The sequence below is a fragment of the Hibiscus syriacus genome, unplaced genomic scaffold, assembly GCF_006381635.1.
Source record: "Hibiscus syriacus cultivar Baekdansim isolate YM2019G1 unplaced genomic scaffold, ASM638163v2 tig00112184_pilon, whole genome shotgun sequence".
In the NCBI taxonomy this organism is placed as follows: Eukaryota; Viridiplantae; Streptophyta; class Magnoliopsida; order Malvales; family Malvaceae; genus Hibiscus; species Hibiscus syriacus.
In genome coordinates, this window is record NW_024063265.1 from 312,792 (window position 1) to 335,096 (window position 22,305).

A 22,305-nucleotide genomic window follows, 5' to 3' on the forward strand; every position below is an offset into this window, starting at 1 on the left:
ATCTTTTAACGCCGTTCACTTGAAGAATCAACGAGATGAATCATTTGCGTTGGGCAATGGACAAGCTAAACTTTATCCTGCATGGTGTGATGTCGATAAGGTTAGTATTTATTTTAGATTGAGTTTAAAGGTATTCATAAATAAGTGCGCAAATGAATGAATTATTACTTATGATTGCAGGTGTTTATCCCTGTTTTGGAACGTAAACATTGGCTTCTCATCGAGCTTCAGCTCCCATCCCTTAAGGCAATAGTATATGACAGCATGATAAATTACATATCATTGGCTGATTTAAGAGATATTATTAAGGGATGGAGCTCTCATTTGGCTAAATTCTTGGATGCGATAAATTATTGGACTCGTTCTGGAAACAAGAAGCCAAAGAAGCTCAATATTACAGTTAGCAGAGACGAGACCGCACCACAACAAACGAAAGGACCCAGAGGGGATTGTGGTCATCTCGTATGCTTGGCGTTGGAGCGTTTGATCACAGGAAGTATAAAGTATCTATCTTCCACCGATAGAGATAGAGCTGCAGTAGGCTTGTGGTTTCGGCATTATATGGCTAGATCGATATATAAGAGACGCTGCCTACCTGCATCCGCGTTATAAAAATGTCCATAAATAATTGGTAAGTTTATAGGCTTGTGGTTTGAAAATGTTTGGTTAAGTACCTAGAATTCAATAATTTGCTATTTGTAGGTTTTAGATTTGTAGAAAGTGTTGTTTGAGCTAATGTTTGGTTTCTGCAGGTTAATCTCAGAAGTGAGCTGCGTGAAAATGATGTATGGCTGCAAAAGTTGATTCAATAGTAGATGAGGAAATAAGAATTATTGCTTATTTTTTGATTGTTTAATTGATTTGTAAAAGATGATTTGTAAAAGTTGATTTGTTTAATTGATGTGAACATAATTCTTATTTATGCTTGTTTAATTGATTGAAATGTAATGGTAGATTTTGTTGATTTCAATCTGCATTATGTTGAAGGCAAAAATGACTATCGCAATGCGAAATGAAAATCGCAATGCGAAATGAAAATCGCAACGACAAAATCGCAACGCGAAACTAAATTCGCGTTGCGATTTTCATTTCACGTTGCGATTCTCTCGTTGCGATTTTCATTTTGCATTGCGATTCTCTCGTTGCGATTTTCATTTCGTGTTGCGATTCTCTCGTTGCGATTTTCATTTCGCGTTGCGATAGTCATTTCCGCGTTGCGATAGACATTAAGATGGTTGCGAACGTCATTTCCGTGTTGCGATAGTCAAATGATTGCCTAATAAGTGATAACAACTGAACAGATCATAGAAATTTTCAAACTCAAGTCACTAATACATGCCTAACTGAAAATGTTAAAAGTTCACACATAAAATCTACATAATACAACGTTTTCATTTAAAAATCACTTAAGTTAACAGTCCCAAAAGGTGAAGCCAGTTGTGATTGGGATTTTAAAGATGATTGCGATTTTGATTGCCTTTTTGCTTGACACCATATGAGCTTTGGATTTTGATGAGGATCCATATTTTGGTAGAGGAAAAGATGATTGTGATGACACTGGTGATCCACATGTCAACCTTGTATGACCACTTTCCTTGCACCGACTACATGTCGATCTCTTCTTCTCTTCACCCTTAGACGGTATACGATCGTGACTTTTTGGTCGGCCAGGTAGCCTTCTGTCCATGGCTGGTGGCAAAACTGTTTGTAAGTCATTTGGTATGTCCCACTCAGAAGGATGTGGAATAGGGTAGACAATCTCGCCATAAGTCTGTCGATATACTTCTGTAGTGTAGCAATCCATAGCGTATGCGCTTGAATCATCTTGGTTTAGATGAAGAGAAACTTTTATAACATGGCCATACGGATAACCAGATGTTTGCCATTTCATACAACTACACGTCTTTGCATTTAGATCGACAAGCCCATTTAAGTTATTATCCAGTACTTCAAACAAAGTGTTTGAACATGGTTCAACTCTCCATGACGTTGACTTCACAACACGTTTCGTTATCTTTTTTTCTGTCCATGGTATAACATGATGTTTCAATGTTCCTGTAAATTTAAATAAATAATACTTAGTAAAATATATGATAAGTTACGAATTTAAAGAAATAATACCTGCATGGTTTCTTTTCTTGTAGTACCACTGTTGAATAGAGGCTCGAAAAAACTCCATTAACATAGTAATGGGTAATTTCCGGGAATGACGACTTAGAGCGTTGATTGATTCTGCACTATTAGACGTCATGAAACCATATCTTGCTCCAAGTTGATGTACTCTTGACCATCTTTCAAACCCGACATCTTCTAGTGTTTGAGCACACTGAGGCAAAACACGTCTTAAACAGTTTATATGCTTATTAAAATCCACTTCCCGATAAGCTTTTACAGCCTTCCAGTATGTCCATTTGTGATTTTTTTATACCAGCAGACCTTGATTTTAGATTTCTATACAAATGAACACCACAAAGTCCATGAAAAGCATCTGGGAAACACCTTCTAACAGCGTTGTCAATTGAGTTTGCCCTATCGGATATGATTGTCAGATTGCTAATAGGACCTATGCAATCCCTAAGATGCCCCATAAACCATGTCCATGAATCAGAGGTTTCAAATTTGCCAACCCCGTAAGCTATTGGCAATATCCCATTGTTAGCATCCATGGCTACTGCTAATAAGTTTACTCCAAGGTATCGACCTTTCAAATGTGCTCCGTCAACTATAATAATTGGGCGCAAGCAAGTAATAAACGAACGAATCTACAAAATAATATACACAAGAAATATAATCATTTAAATGTGAAATGCATGTAACTAACAAAAATGAGTCAACAGAATTATATTGATTTACTAACCGCAGCACCAATGGCGATAAACAGCAACTCAAAGCGTCCATCTCTATCTGTTTTGATATGAGTTACCGACCCAGGATTTTTCAGCTTTAAATTGTGACAATAAGCCGGCAGTTGGGCAAACGATGCTTCTAGCGACCCCCTCAACAATTCCAAGGCATAACATTTGGCTCTCCAAGCTTGAGAATATGATATACTAATCTTGAACCGAGCATTCATGTCAGTCATAATTTCATGTCCCCGATATACCCTGCCATTCAAAAACATTAACTCAGCCAGAAAACCACCCAACACCTTTTTGTTTGCCTGTCTATGGTGAGGAAAAACTTGAGTTCTTGAACATGTATGTTTATCAATAAATGTCCTAACTTGAAACATTTCGCAATCTTTTATCCTCTTTGCAATCATACGCCACGTACAATTTTTGTCAATTATACACCTTGTTTCGAAACGATCTTTGCTTGATTTGTTAACTTTTAGTTGATAGCCATCTTCCACACATTTCGTATACAAAGCTATCTTCAAGTCTTCCTTTGTATCAAAACAATCATTTTTCTTGATACGAATAACTTTTGTGTAACAATCAATTGCTTTCTTTACCAACTCTTCTTCCGGTATCTGAAGTAATTATGGCATATTCCAGTTATACTCCCGTGGCATTTTCTTTTCTTCGGGGACTTTTTCTTCTTCTTTTTCTTTTTCAGGATTATATGAATTACATAATGGATGTTCAACACGTTCATTCACAGTCGTAACTTCCTCCTCATTATCATCAACAACATCTTCCTCGGCAACGACTGTTTCATCATCAAAATTCGAGTATTGACCAATATCAAAATCATTACAGGCAGGGTCTGTTTCTTCTTCTGAAACATCATCAAAATCCGAGTATTGACCAATATCAAAGTCCGGGTATTGACCAAGATCAAATTTCGAATACTGACTAGTACTCACAATTTTTTCTGTTGGCTCATCATCGTCTAATTGGTCAATACGAAAACCGGAATTTGGTGCTGAAAGTTGATTGGGATTAGGATTAGAGAAAGGTTGTGGGTTTTGAGAAAAACTTAGTTGATTACTACCCGCTACTGACCCAACAATACTACTTCTAGGTTCAACAACATACAATGTAACATCATCACTTGAAACACTAATGTAAGCAATGAATCGTTCAACATCTTCATTGTCGGTTAACAAATAAACTTTACCATTTCTCTGATAAGATAGCCTAAATCCACTTAGGGGCTCTAAATTCAATTTCTTTGAAACACGTAACATTAGAGTTTTATAAGTTAACTTTTTTAATGACAATTTTAGTTGAAGATTCATGGGTAAAGGCATATATTGTAAAACACCATGAACATTCTCCCATGACCCTCCAAAACACAAATCTATCCAAACATGATCAAAATTAGATGATTTCATGGTTGTAAATTAATTTACTAAACAAACGAGCTGCGAAACTAAGACCTGTTGCCGGATGGGGAAGAATGTAGAAACGGATATAGGAACGGATGTCGCCGGAGAGAGTGATAGATGGAGATAGAATGAGTTGCGATTTAGGTTATGAGTTGTTGCTGCTGCGTAGATATATACCCAAAAATTTTGTGTTGCGAAACTAAAACCTGTTGCGAACTTTGAAAATCGCATTGCGATTCTGTATTATCTCGTTGCGATAGTCAGAATCTCGTTGCGAAAGTCAGAATCGCGTTGCGAAAGTCAGAATCGCGTTGCGAAAGTCAGTATCGCGTTGCGAAAGTCAGTATCGCGTTGCGAAAGTCAGTATCGCGTTGCGATTTTGTATTATCGCGTTGCGATAGTCAGTATCGCATTGCGATTTTCCAAATTCGCATTGCGATTTTCCAAATTCGCATTGCGATTTACTTATTCGCATTGCGAATTGGGAAAATCGCAACACGAAATTGGAAAATCGCATTGCGATAGTCATAATCGCGTTGTGAATCTGGAAACTGATTTGCGATAATGGAGATCGCGTTGCGAATTAGCGACCGCATTGCGATTTTGTTGGTCATTTTGGCAAATCTGGAAAAAATTGATTAAAATCGTATATTATATGAGATTTTAGTCACTGAGGTTATTTTCTCTAAACTAAATTGCAAAATGCCAACTGTGCCATCAACTTAGTAGCCCAATGAAAACAAATCATCCCGTAATTAAACGGAAAAGTAAAGGGCAATAACTTAAAAAACGAGAAAGAGGATCACCGGGTCGCCCCATTTAGGTATCAAACCCGTAACTACAAAAACGGGTCTCATCTTCATTTCCCTTGCGGTCTTTGCCTTGGTAGTTTGACTCATCGAGTTTCTCTTAATAATCCAACAGTCTGGACGAAAATCTCGCCTAATACAGTTACCTTAGATTTTTCTTATTGCCTGAGCTCTGTTTTAGCTTCAATGGCGGATATGGAGGGAGATTCTAGAAGAGTGTCGGAGAAGGAAGTTGATGATGCAGAAGAGATCAGGGTTACAAACGAGAATAATACTGATAAGGTCATAAATCATCATCAGAAGCAGCAGGAGGAGAAAAATAAGATGAAGAAGAATAAAAAGAAGAGAAGATCGTTGATTTTGCCGAGATTCGGATGCTTGAGAACGGAATCTATTGAAAACGGAGGTGTCGATATGGAAGTGCAGTTTCCGGGAGGGGTTAACGATCCTACTCATCTGGTTATTATGGTTAATGGCATCATTGGCAGGTTAATATCGGCTTTAATCGTTTCTGTTATTATTATGTATGTTTGAAAGTGCTTGATTGATATTTGTGCAGTGCTCAGAATTGGAGATTTGCGGCAAAACAGTTTTTGAAGAAGTATCCCGGGGATGTTATTGTTCACTGTGAGTTCCTCGATACTCCGTTCTTTTTTTACTTTTTAACCTGTGTATATGCTAAACGATAGTTAATATCAAATCAATGATGTAATTATGTCTCCTTTTTCTTCTGAAAAAATTAATTTTTTTTTACCTGTTTCGTGATTCTTCCCCAATACAACTCACTCCAATGCAAATTTGAATAAATTTAACCTGAGCTTAGGCTTTAGATCTATTAGAAGTTATAAGTAGATAGGTGTAACTAATGACCGATCCACAAGATTCAAATTTTGATTGTTAATTCCTTAAGCGGTGTTATTTTCATATTTAATATCTTTCCAGATGATAGAGAATTGAGCGCAAGATCATTACCATTCATTAAATTAATATTTGTGATAATTATATTGTTGATGGGTTTCATCTTTCATGATGAAATAATTACTGAATGGTTAATGACTTAATGTGCAATGCAGGCAGTGAGCGCAATTCTTCAACATTGACATTTGATGGTGTCGATGTAATGGGAGACAGATTAGCAGAGGAGGTATGTGTGCTATGAGTTCTTTTTATGTACCAAAGCTATCTCATTATCCATGATTGCAACTCAGATTATTTATCATTTTACAAGCTGCTGCCTACAGTTAGGATATAGTTACAGTTCTCCAGTTTGATATTGTCTGCACATCCTTTTTTACCATTAATTTTAATTCAGATTTGAGGCTGTTGTATCTTTTTCAGGTAAAAAATGTCATAAGCCATCACCCAAGTGTTCAGAAGATTTCATTTGTTGGTCATTCATTAGGTGGCCTTATAGCAAGGTACGCCATTGCACGGCTTTATGAACGAGAACAAACTCAAGAAATTTCTCAAACAAATGGAGATTATGGAACTGACCATTTTGGGAGATTCATATCCCGAAGGGCAATCAAATTGCAAAATTGCTGGACTAGAGCCCATGAATTTCATTACATTTGCAAGTCCACACCTTGGTTCTCTGTGGCATAAACAGGTAGTTCATCCATCTGAGCCTATGTAATTAATAGTTGCTTCGAAAATTATAAGATAGATTTCATTTCCACGCTATTTGATGATAAAATGCATAATTTTCAAGTTGAGTGAAGTCTTGAAATAAGTTCCGATGCAGACTACTGATTCATTTTTTGTGCGGGTATAAACATTGAACAATTAAGTCATTGACCGTTGAGTAAACAACAGTGTATGTTGTTATCATTTGCTCTCTACTATACAGGCTGGTAATATTTTCCTGTTGTGGCTTTGCATTATTCAGGTTCCATTGTTCGGTGGCTCCCGTGCACTTGAAAAACTTGCTGCTCGAACATCATGGTTGTTTGGCAGAACTGGAAAACATTTGTTTTTGAAGGATGGAAAGAATGGAAAACCACCACTTCTTTTCCAGATGGTCAGTGATTGTGAAGATCTTAAATTTATGTGAGTTTTGTAAGGTTCCTTTGTTAGTTTAAAGCATGTGAAATTAGATGGTAAATTACAGGCTTACAGTTTTATCTTTTCTTTGAACTGCAGCACTGCTCTGCAGTCCTTCAGGCGTCGTGTTGCATATGCAAATGCAGATTTTGACCGTATCCTTTATTTCAGTTGATTCTGCTGTTATGTTTTCTCTGCATCACTAATTCTTCAGAGAAGATTTAATGGTTGAACTAGATGTTTTAGGCTCTAGGACATGATTATTTCACATTGAAACTTTTCCCTCTGTTTAAGAATTTGACATGTTTTCTTAGATATTGTTGGGTGGAGTACCTCTTCCTTGCGGCGACGAAATGAGCTTCCAAAGGTAACCATCAAACATATTCGTGGAGGCTTTTAATTGTATCATCGGCTATGAACCTAATGCCAATTTGAATTTCCGTTCACATCAGATTAAACATCTTCCAAGAGGTGACAGATACCCACACATCATTAATTTAGAGGCAGCAAAAACAGCTGCACTTGATGAAGTCCCTTCTGAAGCCAAAATCAAAGGAGATGAGAAAATAAACATGGAAGGTTTATCTTTTAAATTAGTAATCAAATCCTTTAATGTACTTCCATTACCTTTGTTATTTTCGGTTATTGGCATCTTTCACTTTCCTAGAATTGGTCTGGTATATTTTCTTAATTGTCATGGAGAGCTTTAATAGAATTGTCGGCATCTTCCATTTCCTTTTCCCAATTTCACTCAGCAATGCATCTGGAATAATCAATGAAGATGTAGCTAGAATGGCATTAACTCTCAAGTCCATAAACAATGGGCTAGGATGTCATTCACTTAATATACCACTCTATTCATTTTGAATTAGGATTAGAAAATTCAATCATGATATCATCATACAATTTTCAATATCTGAAAGTGTGTCAGAAATGAGTGTCTTGTGAAAAATGAAGAGTCGGAATGCCATAGCTTTTCAGGGTGTTTGACAATGATTACTCTGTACTTTCTCTTGTGCAGTGGATCACCTATAAGATTATTGCTAAATTGTCAAATATATGAATGTGTTTTCTTTTACCGTGATTTGGTTTATCGTTTATCATTGGGGCACACAATCATTTTGTTCATGGAATAAGATGAAATTTTCTCTTGATGACTGATGACATTATTTTTAACTCATCCATTACATATTTAATGCTACATATTGAGGATACTAGTTGAATAACTAGTTATTATCCGGTGGGCTCAATTTCACTTGTGTTTATCAATATTACAGAGGCAATGCTCAAAGGTTTAACAAAACTCAGCTGGGAACGGGTTGATGTTTACTTCAAAGGAAGCCGACAAAGACTTCTTGCACATAGTACCATTCAGGCAAGTCATTCTTTACAAACTCATTGCCTTGTGAATAGAATCTGATTTGGTTGACAACCTAACTGGTTGACCCGAGTCGAGTTTCATTCGGTTCGGATCAATTCAATTCCTTTTTCTTAATCTTTTAAATATCATTTTTCATAGTATTTTAAGGGTGTTTTCTTTTTCTTTCTAATCTAGATATAAAATAGTAACTCTGATAGATGCCGCTACCTAAGTGGTACTATTTTATCACCTTATGCTTTTTTTCAGGTTAAAAACTACTGGTCTTATTCGGATGGAGCTGACGTAGTCCAACACATGATTGACAATTTTCTCTTATAAGAGGTCCGGATTCGTTGTTTATTACTGTACTATAAAATTATTAAAACTATGGGCGTGAGGTTGGGACGTATGAATTTTTTTAGTTCAATTGGCCTTGTATTAAAGTGGTGGTAGCCATTAATGCAAAGCAGAAGCAGGTCGAATACCCATTATGTCATCATGATTTAGAACATGTACATGTAAATTTACTATTGGCATATATTTATAGGTATTCCATTGTCGTAGCTGCCATATAAATGTGTTCAAAATGTTGTAACTATTAGATAGTTGAAAGGCTCAACCTGGTTTATTTTCAGTTAGAAAATAAGATGACTCCACGTATGTGGGCATTGGACTTTTGGTATGACACAGAGTTGTTTACAGTTAGAAAGACTAGAACGTCTTGTCGGTTGTGTTGGGCTTTAATGGAGAAACTATCAGTGTCAGAATTATTTTATATTTTTATACAATTTTATTGGTAATTAAAAGAAGGAAAATCTGTCTCATATTATCGGCTTTTTATTTTTCTACCAAAATATACTGACTTTTAAAATTAAATATCGTAATAGCATCTGATTATTAGGATGCGTTTGATTCACGGAATGTAAGATTATTAATGGGAATAAAAGATTACCAGTGGGAATAAAATATTACCAGAGAATAGGATTACAAGGAATGTTGTATTATTGTGTTTGGTTGGTTTGACACGAATGTAAGATTACCATGTTTGGTTGAAAGAATAAAAGATTACTAGAATGTATATTTTATCAAATTGTTTTTGTTCTATATTTTTAACAAGTAAAATTTTAAATATTTAAATAAAAATTATTTATATAAAAATTCTATATGTTGATAATATATTACTTGAGTATTTAATTATATTATATATTATTTTAATTTTAATTAATATTAAATTTTACATAATTTATGGTAAAAAATATTAAAAATATTACTGTGTTTATGATTTTTTTTAGAGATTTTCTCACTGGGGTAGTGTGTTGATGACAAAAAGCTTCGATCTTTGGAGGCTAATGCGTTCAAGGAGGCTACTTGTTTCCATCATGAATGAAGACAAAGTTAACAGATGAGATAACCATACATCTTTGGTTCTTATATCGTTTTCTATAAACCATGAAGTCCTGAAACTATGTCTTATATTTTAAATTCATCTCTGAATTTTAAAATATTTTAATTGTCTTAAAACTATCAACACCATTTCAATTAGGTCATTTTGTTAGCTTGAATATTAAATATTGAGCATAGTTAAAATACGTTGATCGAATTTTAAACACGTATACATGTGTTGCATGAACATAAAGGAAGCTCACTTTTTCCTAAAGTTTTACATCCAGAAAAACAATGCCTGAATAAGTGAAAGAAAACACAAAATCTATTCTTCATTAGCAACCTCCCATTCCAACATCGTCTGGACGGCAGTGCAGCGCGACGGATCTTTTCGCTAGATTGGTTCAAAAAAAGCGGTTAAAAGCTTAGCAAATTGTTTCCGTCGAATATCTCGACTATTGAAAATAGCATCGACAATCCATTGCCTTACCTGTTTCAATAAAGAGAAGTTTGAGTTTGTTCAGATAAGATAAAAACTGACGTTTTCCGGCAAAAACAAGTAGTCGAAATATAATGGAAATCCTGTGTCATTAGTCCATTATTGAGAAGAGATGCAGAGAGACGCAAACAGTCTGAAAAACAAGTTGAAAAGTTTTTCACCGGGAAATGACATTAAAGCTAGCATGAGCAGCATTTTCTATCCACACTTGACATTACAAAGCAATAAATGAACACTATTTAGCCAGCTCTTGGGGACAAGGGAACCGTTCATACAATATGAATGAGCTATTGACATATATAACACAACATTGCAACATAAGGAACCATCAGTCAAATTCAAGAGGCAGATAACAAAAAAGGGCATGGTTCATTAAGACCAGCAGAAGTAATAAAAAAATAACAGTCTCAACAACATAACAGGTAGGGGGACAGCAGACGAATTGAATCAGACGGGCCAGTAATATTATCATGAGCAAAGCCATTATGATTAAGCAAATTATATTAAGTTGTCTAAGAAATACAAAGGATATACATTTAGAGAGTACAAGTAAAACATCTTTTTTTTTCATGCCCACGGATACTCTAACAAGGATACTACTCACAGCGATGAATCCTCTTATTTAGAGATTGCATGTTACAGGGTCACTTTTGAACTATGGTGGCTTCATGATATAACTCTCTAGGTTCATTGATGCCCAATTTCTGTCCAGGAAAAATATGCCCTATTTCTTCCAACTTGGAATTGTCCAATAAAAAGTCTATAATCATTTCAAAGTTGTTTTACATGAGCAATAAGTTAGGTCTTATGTATACTGCCCTGCGTACACAGACACTTAATAGTATGATTTAGGTAGTAACAATAGTGTATACTACACTTCCACCTCAACTTAAGTAATATAGGTTGGTGTTCTCAGCAGTATGAGATTCAAAAAATGCCTGCTCTTATTTTCCAATAGGAAAACAACAAATTTGTTAGCCAGGAGCAGATTTAATAGGGTTTGTCCACGTAAAACCACTCTTGATGAGAATATATATGCATATGGCTGGGTAAAAGATAATATTATTTTCTCAAAAAAATCAGAATTCGAACCGTTACAATTATGTGTGTTGTTAATTGACTAAGAAAAAATTCAGAACATATACTAACTTCTAAATTGTAATCACTCCAACTATTCAACATACATATATATGGCATTATAGCACTGGCAACAAGATGCCATTAAATTAGAGCAAGAATTAGCGCATAAAATAAGTATATATCAAGATCAAACACTGGCAATTTTGCTAGACAAAAACAATTCCAAGGCTGGACAAAGCATTCTAAATGCAACTCATAAACAAAGCATTCTAAATGCAACTCTTAAATTTATCATTCTATCCAATTTTTAAGACAAGAGTAATCGTAACAACGAAAACATCATCAATTTCTTCAAAGCATACAATGCAAAGCTTCGAATAATCCACATAATTCATACGAACCCAAAGAAATCAGCTCAATAAAAGCATTCTAAAAACAGCGGACACAACCTAAAATTTCAAATAAAGCTATATAGAAAAATCCAATTCCTAGCCAAAGAAATTAGTTAGTTCAATAACAATATAATAGAGACCAACCTCAATCACCGAAAGTCCCAGCTTTTCAATTCCACATTTCAGCTTGAAAAAAAAACCCAAATAAAAATATACCCACGTTTCGGCTCGTAAAGTAAGACTTGGAAACGATTCCTGCACACAAAATGAATAATCAAATTCAGTGTTCAAATCAATCTAAAAACTACAACATAGATTCATTCAATGCAAAATTCACAGAGATAATTTCAACTTTAGAGTATGAGATCAAAGAACTAAATCAACAATTTAATCGAAAAGACGAATAAAATAAAAAAATATCAAATCATTTACAGAAAATTAAAGAACAACAATTTCATAATGATTTCGTATACATATACGAGATTGAATAAAAATGAAAGGGAAAAAAGGAAGAGACAAAAAGTAAGGAGAAATAAAAAAAATTATTAGATTATAAAACAATAAATGAAATTTGAATAAAGGAAAAATGAAAGGGGAAACATACGAATTTGCGGAGGAGGGAGTCAGTGAAGGGAAACCATGGGGATAAGCAAACGCTGCGTGGGAAGAAGGGGATGAATCCCGATAGCCAGAACAAAGTGGGAAGAAGGTTATTTTAGACAATGGGGACGAGAATAATAAAATACCTAAGGAGATGGGGATAGATATTACCGGGGGGAAATTACTATTGGTATTAATTCATTCCTGGCATTTAATAATGTTGTCATCCAAACGTGGGTATATTTTTTTGAGAAAAAAACATTCCTCTTGAGAATAAATTATACCGTGAACCAAACGGGACCTTACGAATACATGAGACCTTACGAGAAACGTTAATTTTTTGAAATATATCGCCTGTAAACATTATTTTACACGTTGTATATCAATTTCGAATGGAACTCATGAAGCTGTTACCGTAATAAAGAATTTACTCAGTCTGTTATAAAGTCTTTACTAAAAATGTAATTAGAAATTTACTATCATCGTAGTCTTTTTAACTATATCAATTTTATTGTATTTTTTTTTTTTGTTATTTTCTCATGCGATTTGTATCATCTTATTGTTTTTATTACGCAACATATATCACTTATACTTAATATGCCCCTTTTTCTTGTAATAATAATAGGTTTTTTCTGTGCTCTTGGATTTCGACCTAATCTCCACGATCTCTCAATCTGAGACAATTTCTTTAAATACAGTTAAATGATCTATCAAAGATATGCCTTCAACCGAACAATAAAAATAAAGATATTGCTTCACATTTAACTTACTAGTTAGACTTTTTGACATGCATATTTGCTCTAGCTTCAACCATGATGCAACGACGCTCTTTTCCTTCAATATGTCATGTAGAATTTGGTCTAGAAAATCCTATAAAAAAAAACACGGGCATAAGAGGAAACAAATTCAATATGTGAAAAAGAGTAATACAATAATGTTTGTAGAAACAACTTGACTTCTAACTCTAATCTAAAGTATTTATTTGTATGAATAGTTATTTGTATACAAAGAAACTTATTTAATAGAAATCTCAAAATATGTGTTCTAATATTAATTATCGTCAAAGAAAATAAGGTTCCTACTTTCAATCAAATTGGACTTTTTTTTTTACTTTTCTCAATTATATTAAACTTTTATCTTTATTGTCAAACTCTAACAACTCTATCAACAAAATAATAAAACCTTAAATTTGAATAAAAATCAAATCAAATGATATGATTAATATATAGTGGGTGAATATTGGATATATTGACGGTGTATGTTTATACATCGTCAGTAAATCATACGATATCACTTCATCAATAATAAATTCAAAGAAATTAATTTTAAAATTTCATAATAATATTATTACCTAATTTATTAATAGTAAATAAAAGTATACACATCAATAAAATAAATATCAATTCATATATAATGTGTTAAACAACCTTTCATCTCGATGAAGCGATTGTGAAATGTGATTTTACGTTGTGTGGACCTAAGCCTTTATGTAGTTGAATACGCATACTTGTAAACGTAATGAACCTCACACATTTAATGTAATAAAGACAATTGCCATTTGCCAAGTGTCTTATTTTATTTATGCCGACATTTCTTCAGTGTTTTTCTCGCATTCACTCCTCATCTATCCCTTTCTCCCTCTTTGTTTCATTTCATAAGCCTTTGCACTAACCATCTTCTCCACCACCATCTTCTGTTCTTACCGTTTCTTTGCACAAATATTTCCATCCGACTTTTTCTCCTCATATTCGGACAGATTAAGCCTTGTTTCTTGCTTCGGTTCGGAAATATATTCGAGGGTTCATCATGATAAAGCCATCAACTACTAGAAACCAGAGGTGTAAAGGCCTCAAGGTAAAGCACGTATGCACATCGATTTTTAAATGATTCATTGCTTCGGTTCGGAAATATATGTTCCATGCTTGCCCTTTGCATCTGGTTTCTGCATCAATTTGGAAACACTTGTGATGAGAATGGCATATTGGACTTGTCCAAAACGTAATACACATCGATTTTTAAATGATTCATTGCCTTTTTTTTAAATGATTTCGAGGACCTTTATGTCACATTATATTATTACGTAATACACATCGATTTTTAAATGACAATTAAATTTTTTACGGTAAAGTACATAAATGGTCCCCCAATTATAATTTTTTTTTAGTCACTCGACGATTAAAAGTTATAAAATAGACCCGAAGTTGTTTTGTTGAGTCTTTCGACTGTTAAAAGTTACAAATTGATCCTCAGATTATAGGAAGTTGCTTTGTTGAGTCTCTCGACTGTTAAAAGTTACAAAATTGTCCTCCGACTATAGGGAGTTACTTTGTTGAATCTCTTGACTATTAAAAGTTACAAAATAGTCACTTAACTATTCATTATATTCCAAACTCGTTATTTTCCGTTAAAATTAATGGCAGTCTGAGCTAGATGTTAACATACTATCTAAGATATAATAGTCGTTTGAGAATATGAGATTAGATTTTTCATATCTCAAGCAGTAGGTTAACATCTAGCTCATGCCGTCAATTTTTTAACTGAAAGGATGAGTTTGGAATATAATAAATAGTCGAGTGACCATTTTGTAACTTTTAATAGTCGAGGGGCTCAACAAAGCAACTCCCTATAGTCAGGGGACCATTTTGTAACTTTTAATAATCGGGAGACTTAATAAAGCAATATCCTATAGTCGCATAACCATTTATGTACTTCACCCAAATTTTTAATGGTTATATTTGCTTTTGACATGATTAGCATATATCGATAATTTAGAGATAAAATTAAAATGTTCAAAATTTCGGGATAAATTTAGAATGATGATCATAATTTGAGGATGAAATTAGAATGTTCACAACTTTAAAGATCAATTGAAAATAAAAATCATAATTTGAGGATTAAATTTAAATGTTCAAAAAGTACGAATCAATTTAAAATGAGAATCATAATTTAAATATGGTGAAATCAACTCTAAATTAATTTGATTAATTATGATGGGTTAATATTTGGGTTGGATTTATATTTAATTTTTGGGTTGATAGTTGGGCTAGGATTTATTCTGACTTGGGTTGGGTTATGTTATGCTAGTATAATAATATTGGATTTGGTATAAAAATTACTGATTAAAAATCAAAATTATTCGGTTAAAAACTCCTAAATTGAAAGCAGAATTAATAAAAAAATGATTTATACAATTCAACTTTGTATAATATTGTTCTTTTTTAAATTAATCATTGGTATCCGATCTATTGACCAACTAATTCAGATCGGGTACTGTAGAGGCGAGGACGACACTCTCAATCCAGTTTGTTTCATTCGACAACATCATAGTTTGAATCCCTGACTTTGCTTGAGGAATCAAATATCTCATCTCACTAGACCAACTTATGGTCGGTGAAAGTCTCCTTTTAACGTACACTTTTGCGTTATTCAATTATATTGATAGAAATTTGTTATTCATTTTAATTTCTAAACTTGAAAATAATTTAGTGTAGACACCCATTTTTTGATTGGGATTAATATATATATTATATTTATTATTATATACTATAATATGATGATGATTATTATTATTATTATTATTATTATTTTACAATATTTGCAGGCCCAATTACAAATGCCAAGAGGCCCAACACCAATGACCCAAAAAGCAAACCCAAGCATCCCAAATGACAATCCAGTAGCTTTAGGGTTTTTGAAACCCTAATCCCCTAAACCAAATTCCAGCCGAGCCACCACCGAGCAAGCCGAACTGTCATCATCACCATGTTGGTCACCAAACAGCAAAATAAATAAAAGATATCAGCAAAGTCAAAAGCAAATCACCTAAATCATACCTAAACTTGTCATTTTCATACCAAACGCAAAGAAATTTCATATGCATCCAAAGAGATTCGGTGAAGATATCAACCATAAAATACGCAGATGATTCGAAGTTGAGGAGGGGGGAGAACAAAAAAAACACTCATCAAGGAGAGAGATTCGAACGAAAACACTAAAAAAAAAAGATTTGTGAGGAGAGGACTTATAGTGGAGGTTCAAAGCCATCGAGAAGCTTTGAAGCCAGTCGTGGAAGCTCGAAAGTTGTCGTGTTCTTCATTTCTTTCGAAGGTAATCCCTTAGATCTATGGTTTTGGGTTAAGTTTTAGACTAAGGGGAGGCTAGATTCGTTTTAAGGGTAAGGAGAGGAATATATCGGTAGCTTTTAGTCACCTCTGGACGTCGGCACTGTCGTGCTCCGCCGCTCACCACCGCGAGCTCTGCCGTGGTTTCTTTTCCCGGTGAGGAGAAGTTGAGAGAAAACTTTTCTCTCTAAAACCAGAGAAAGAAAGGGAAATGTTAAAATGAGGGAGAAGAGTAAAGTTTAAACCGGTTTTAGATATTAAATATTTAGATCAAAACGGTGTAGTTTTAAGATCTCTTATTTCCGTGTTTTGTAAACTTTTAGGGCTAATTACAGTTTTAATCCTTGCTCTTTTATAATCCCATCCGTGTTTTCCATTTAGGGAAGAACTACACGTTTAGTCCCTGTTAATTTGTATCCATACCTTATATTCATTAAATGAAGTTTTCTTTATTTTATTTTGAGTTTTAATATTTCAGTTTTATATATTATAGTCCTTAGATCAATATTTTTGCATTTTTAATCTTGTCTCCATGCTTTACCCGAATTTAATTTCAATCCTAATTAGTAGTGTAATTAGTTTCTGTTTGTTTATACATTCGATTTTTAACTTTCTGCATGTTTCTTTTTAGTCCTAATTTATTTATTTTATAATATTTGTTAATATCCGAATTTAGATATTATATTAATAAATAATTCATTTTAGTAAATATATATAATTATTATTTAATATTGTGATCTAAAAAATTTGTAATAGATTATTGATTTCAATTTCAAAAGAAAAACGAAGTATATGGTTTATGTGGTCCTTAAGTTTTAATAATTATTTTTTTTATTATTAGTTTATAATATTAGAATATTATAAAAAAAAGTATGAATAAAATAATGTTAGATTTGATGATGTTTGAAAATTATGTTTGCCGTTCACATGCAATTGTCTTCCAACTTTGACATTAGTGTTATATAATATTAATTAATTAATTAAACATTATTAAATGATAGCATATAAGTTAGATCCCATAAATTAATATTGAAGCTACAAGGTTTTGTATTCATATTGAACGGGTTTTTTCATCACTCCCTATTTTTTATTTAACTTCTTAGCACCATTACATTTATTTCTATTCCTTTCCCTATTATTGTGTGTGTGTGCCCTACCATTTATATCCTTACATGCTTTAAAGAAAATAAGTATTTAATTTAGCCGTTAATCTTGGCTGATTTGTGTGTAATCATTAGTATTATTATTTTTATTTATCTTTGTCAATCATTGCTTCATATCAGATTGCACCTAATTTAAGATGATTAGTTATCAAAGTGGGAAATTTACTGTTCATTAGTTTTGATTTTTTGCTTACAATTGGTTTTGATCATTTCGATGCATATATTTTAAACATGTATACATTGTTTGGGTTTTGAATTAAAGCATAATATGTGTATATTTTGTGAGCTTTATACCTTTGTTTATTCTATTATTTTTATATTAATTTCTTTGTCCATGCAATTTTACCTGTCATTTACATGTGTTAATTTATTGATATTTGTAATATTTTTAAAATGTTATTTTATTCGATGAATTTATAGAAACGCGTCTTAGCTGATAAGGAGTGTGTTTCTAAGAATTGTTCGAATAAAATAATATAATTTATTTTCGAGTAATTTTTTGGTTAAATATATGTATTTTATATAAAAACTCGGGCAATATTTTTTTTGTATGAGAAAGTCTCCTAACTAAAAAGGAAGTACGTTTTCAAAGATTGTTCTACAAAACAATGCATTTTTTCATAAAAAATAATTATAATTTCCTTTTTGATTAAATAAATTTTAATAATATTATATTTTTGGTCTCTTTAATATTTTTGACCCACTGTATTTATTTTTTCAATAAATATTTAATAAATTGATCATATTTTAACTTGATATTCGAATTCTTGGATTTCCACCATTACAACAACATGTAAACGACACAGTACCAATTTTGGGCGCTGTGGGGGTGCTAATCCTTCCCCACGCGTAACTGACTCCCGAACATGTTTTAATCAAATATTTGGTAAACACAGACCAACTTTTGTCTTAAAAAAATATTTTTTCTTAAAATTGTTTTTAAAAGACGGTTTTAGGTATTCGACCTACCTAACCCAAAGGTTGATGGCGACTCTATCCAAATTATTTCAAATCAATTCAAATAACTTCATTTTCCAAAATTAAAAGTCTAACTTTTGTTTTTAAATAATTAAACGATTGTCCTGCCTAAAAAATGGTTACGACAGCTTGGCGACTCTACTGGGGATATTTGTTTTCAGAAAGTCAGGCTGTAAGTCGCTTACACATTGTCGTTTGGTGGAAATTATGAGTTCGAGTCTTTAGTTAACTTATGATCCTTTTATTGAAGCTTTTAATTGCTTCATTTTATTATTATCTTATTAACATTTTTATCTTTGTTTTCAGATTTGTCCAAAGTTTTGTCGAGTAGTTTCGTTTTCCTTTTGAGTCAAAGGGTTGAATGTTCCTCCTCTCAAACATCACCGACATTTGCATACCATAAGCTCAATTAAAAGTTTTGTCCCTTTTAAGTTGAGATGAAAGCTTAACCTACGTGTGGTAATCTGTTTCTCCGCACGGGTTTTAGTAAGTAATCTTTGGGGTTCATATACCTTATGTCTACGTGAGATAAATTGTTTCTCCGTATGGATATAAGGAAATGTATCCTCTCGAATTGAACTCGATCCATACGACCCTGTAATGGGTTAGGATTGAGGGTTTGGTAGCCCAAGGGGGCACCAACATTAAGGACAATTCGAGTACCTTTTTCCTGTTAGAGCCAAAACCATGCATATATTGAACCGTAGAACTGTTACCCTAGGTATAGACATACCGAACCTCTGACTGTCAGTAGGTAACCAAATTAAGTATACACAAAGGAGAAGCATTTCAGAATCTTTCTTTTTGCTTTAAATTTTCTTTTCGAATAAAAGCATGCGAACTAGATATCATGCGGTTAGGATCATTTCTTGAAATAATCATTTTTGGGGTAGAAAGCATGTTCGGGTATGATTATTATCTATTTAAATCATGCTCGGGTAGATATCATGATTGGGTAGGTGTTATATTTATTTGTAGATAGCATATTTTAATTCTATTGATTATCTTGCTATTACTAATTCATTTTCCCTCTTTTGTTTGTAATTCTAATTTATTTTGTTTGCTTGCATTGACATTTTTGCATTTTTGCATAATCATCATGAATAAAAGAAATGTGTTGATTAACCAAGTAATCATCAGATTAGAAGAGCGATCATTGCAATGGAAAAAAGTTTTCATAACAAGGAAGAACTCAATCCAGCTGTACAAGCTTGGTCGGAGGAAATGCAAAAAGTAAAAGGAGATAGTTTGCCTGAAGGTTATGTATCGCAGCTATCTACGGATGTCAATGCTAATCTCAAGCATAACGATTTACGAGAATTGACAGAGATTTGGGAAAGTTGGAGAACACCCACCAAAGAGAGGTTTTACAAGAAATATGGTGACGTAGCGTAACTTCTTTATGTAAAGATGGATGAATCATTGTTCAAGGCTCTGGTCCGATTCTGGAATCCTGCGTACAGCTGTTTTACTTTTAACAAGTAGGATTTGATACCAACGATCGAGGAGTATACAACTCTGTTTAATTTCGAAAACATCCAGGTGGATAAAGTTTATTCCAGACCTCCGAAAGTTCAATCCTTCAAGAATAAACTAGTAAAGATTACCGGTACAGGTGAAAATTGGATAGTACAACACATTCAACAAAAAGGAGAAAGCGAATATTTTTCTTGGCATTGTCTCAAGAAGGTGATACTCGAGCATATAGATGAAGATAAGAGATTGGACACATTTGCTCTTGCCATATATGGTCTAGTAATATTTCCAAAGACTTTGTTCCATGTGGAGAGTGATGTTGCAGATTTCTTTGACACATTGGAGAATGGTATAAATCTAGCACCAATAGTTTTGGCAGAAACTTTCTGATCCCTAAATAATTGTCAAAGATTAGAAGGGGGTCGATTTGTAGGATGTGCTCAATTACTCACTGTATGGATTCGCAGTCACTTCTGGAAAGAAGACAAGGCATCATACCATTGTTTTTCTACAATGTACTCGCCTTTGAAAGAATTTCTGTGAAAAGAGTGGCCAGAAGGGTTACCAAAGAAGAAATGGATAACAACTTTCAGTAATTTACAAGACCGAGATATTGCTTGGTGTGTTCCCTGGCTTGGATATACCGATATTTTATTTAGATGTGGGGATCTTGACCATGTCTCTTTGCTGGGATTATGGGGAGGAGTCAGCTATGCCCCATTAATGGTTCTCAGACAATATAGAGCTCGATAATTTGTTCCAGTAACAAGTGGCTTAAAGGAATCTGAAATCACTTATCGTTGAGACCATTACAAGAAGAAAGCACGTGATCTATCTCTCGCCTGGAAAAGAACCTTTAGAACAAGAGCTGTGTCTGGAGATGTTATGTATACACCCGACTATAAGGCTTGGAGATTTACAAGGACAAATGAAAATGTCCCTTTGCCAGATCCAGGAGGAGATATCCCTTGGGAAGAATTTATCAAGGTGGTACCTTCACAGGTTGAGATTCTTACTGCCGAGTTTGAAGCTGAAAGGAAAAAATGGGACAAAGCAATGGAAGAAGCAAGCCAAGAAAAGTTCATGATAGATCTTGATAGGGGTCTCCATGTTAAATAATGTGATTTGTTGAAGAAAGATAAAGAGAAAGTCGATCTCGAGCTGGCTGATTTAAAAAGTGAATACCGTAATCTACAAAAGACAAAAAAATCTAGGTCTAACAAGACATCACAGCAATGGGCTAAAGAGTTGGCAATTGAGAGGCAACGAGTTCAAAGTCTGAAGGCTAAGAACAAAAGCCAACTTAGGAGAATTGAAGCCGAGAAGAAATTATGGGACAAATATAAAGCTGAGAAAATAAAAGTGACTAAGCAGCTTAAGATTGGAAGCCGTGGAGTCGAGAAATTGAATACTGAGAAGGAAGCTATATTGAAGGAGTGTGAAGCATAAAAACATCGAGTCAGTGGTTTGGAAGCTGAGATGAATAATATACTCGAGGAACTTGAGGCCAAAGATAACAAGATTTAGGAATTAGAGAAAGAAAAAAGAACAAAAGAGAAAGGAAATGTGGACTGAGAGACAGGGATAGAACTGAATTCTTAAAAGAAAATAGGCTGAAATTGGGTCTTGGATGCAAAGATTTCAAACAAAGAACAGGAGAGTGAGACAATTAACCGAAGAAATTGAAGGTTTACAGACCAGTTATGAAGAGGAGTTGAATCGGTCTCGATCTATGAATGGTGAGCTAATAGATCATATCTCACATCTTGAGGAGTCTTTACTTCAAATGCAAGTGCCATCTGAATGGATGAACTTAAGGCTTACCCGTGAGGAGAATAACTGTTTACGAGAGCAAGTCAGAGGACTAGAGAGTGAGTTTCAATGCTGTCGAGTACACATTACCAATCTCAAAAGGGAAATTACTCAAGTTAAGGAGGGATGGAAGGATACATATGAACACCACCGGATGTTGGTTGAGGTGGCCCATTATACACAAGAACTAGCCAACAGGGCTGAAATTATTCTATTTTGCACTAGTTTATCATCTGAATATGGGGAGAAAGTCATTGGGATCATGAATGAAATCATGGATTTAAACAACAAAGCCAAACCGTATTTGTAAAATTGA

The 22,305-nt window shown here is 33.8% G+C and overlaps 1 pseudogene; it reads left to right on the plus strand.

The window, feature by feature from the left end:
* Positions 1–5,165: 5,165 nt before the first annotated feature.
* Positions 5,166–8,863, plus strand: LOC120175289 (annotated as a pseudogene).
* Positions 8,864–22,305: the final 13,442 nt, after the last annotated feature.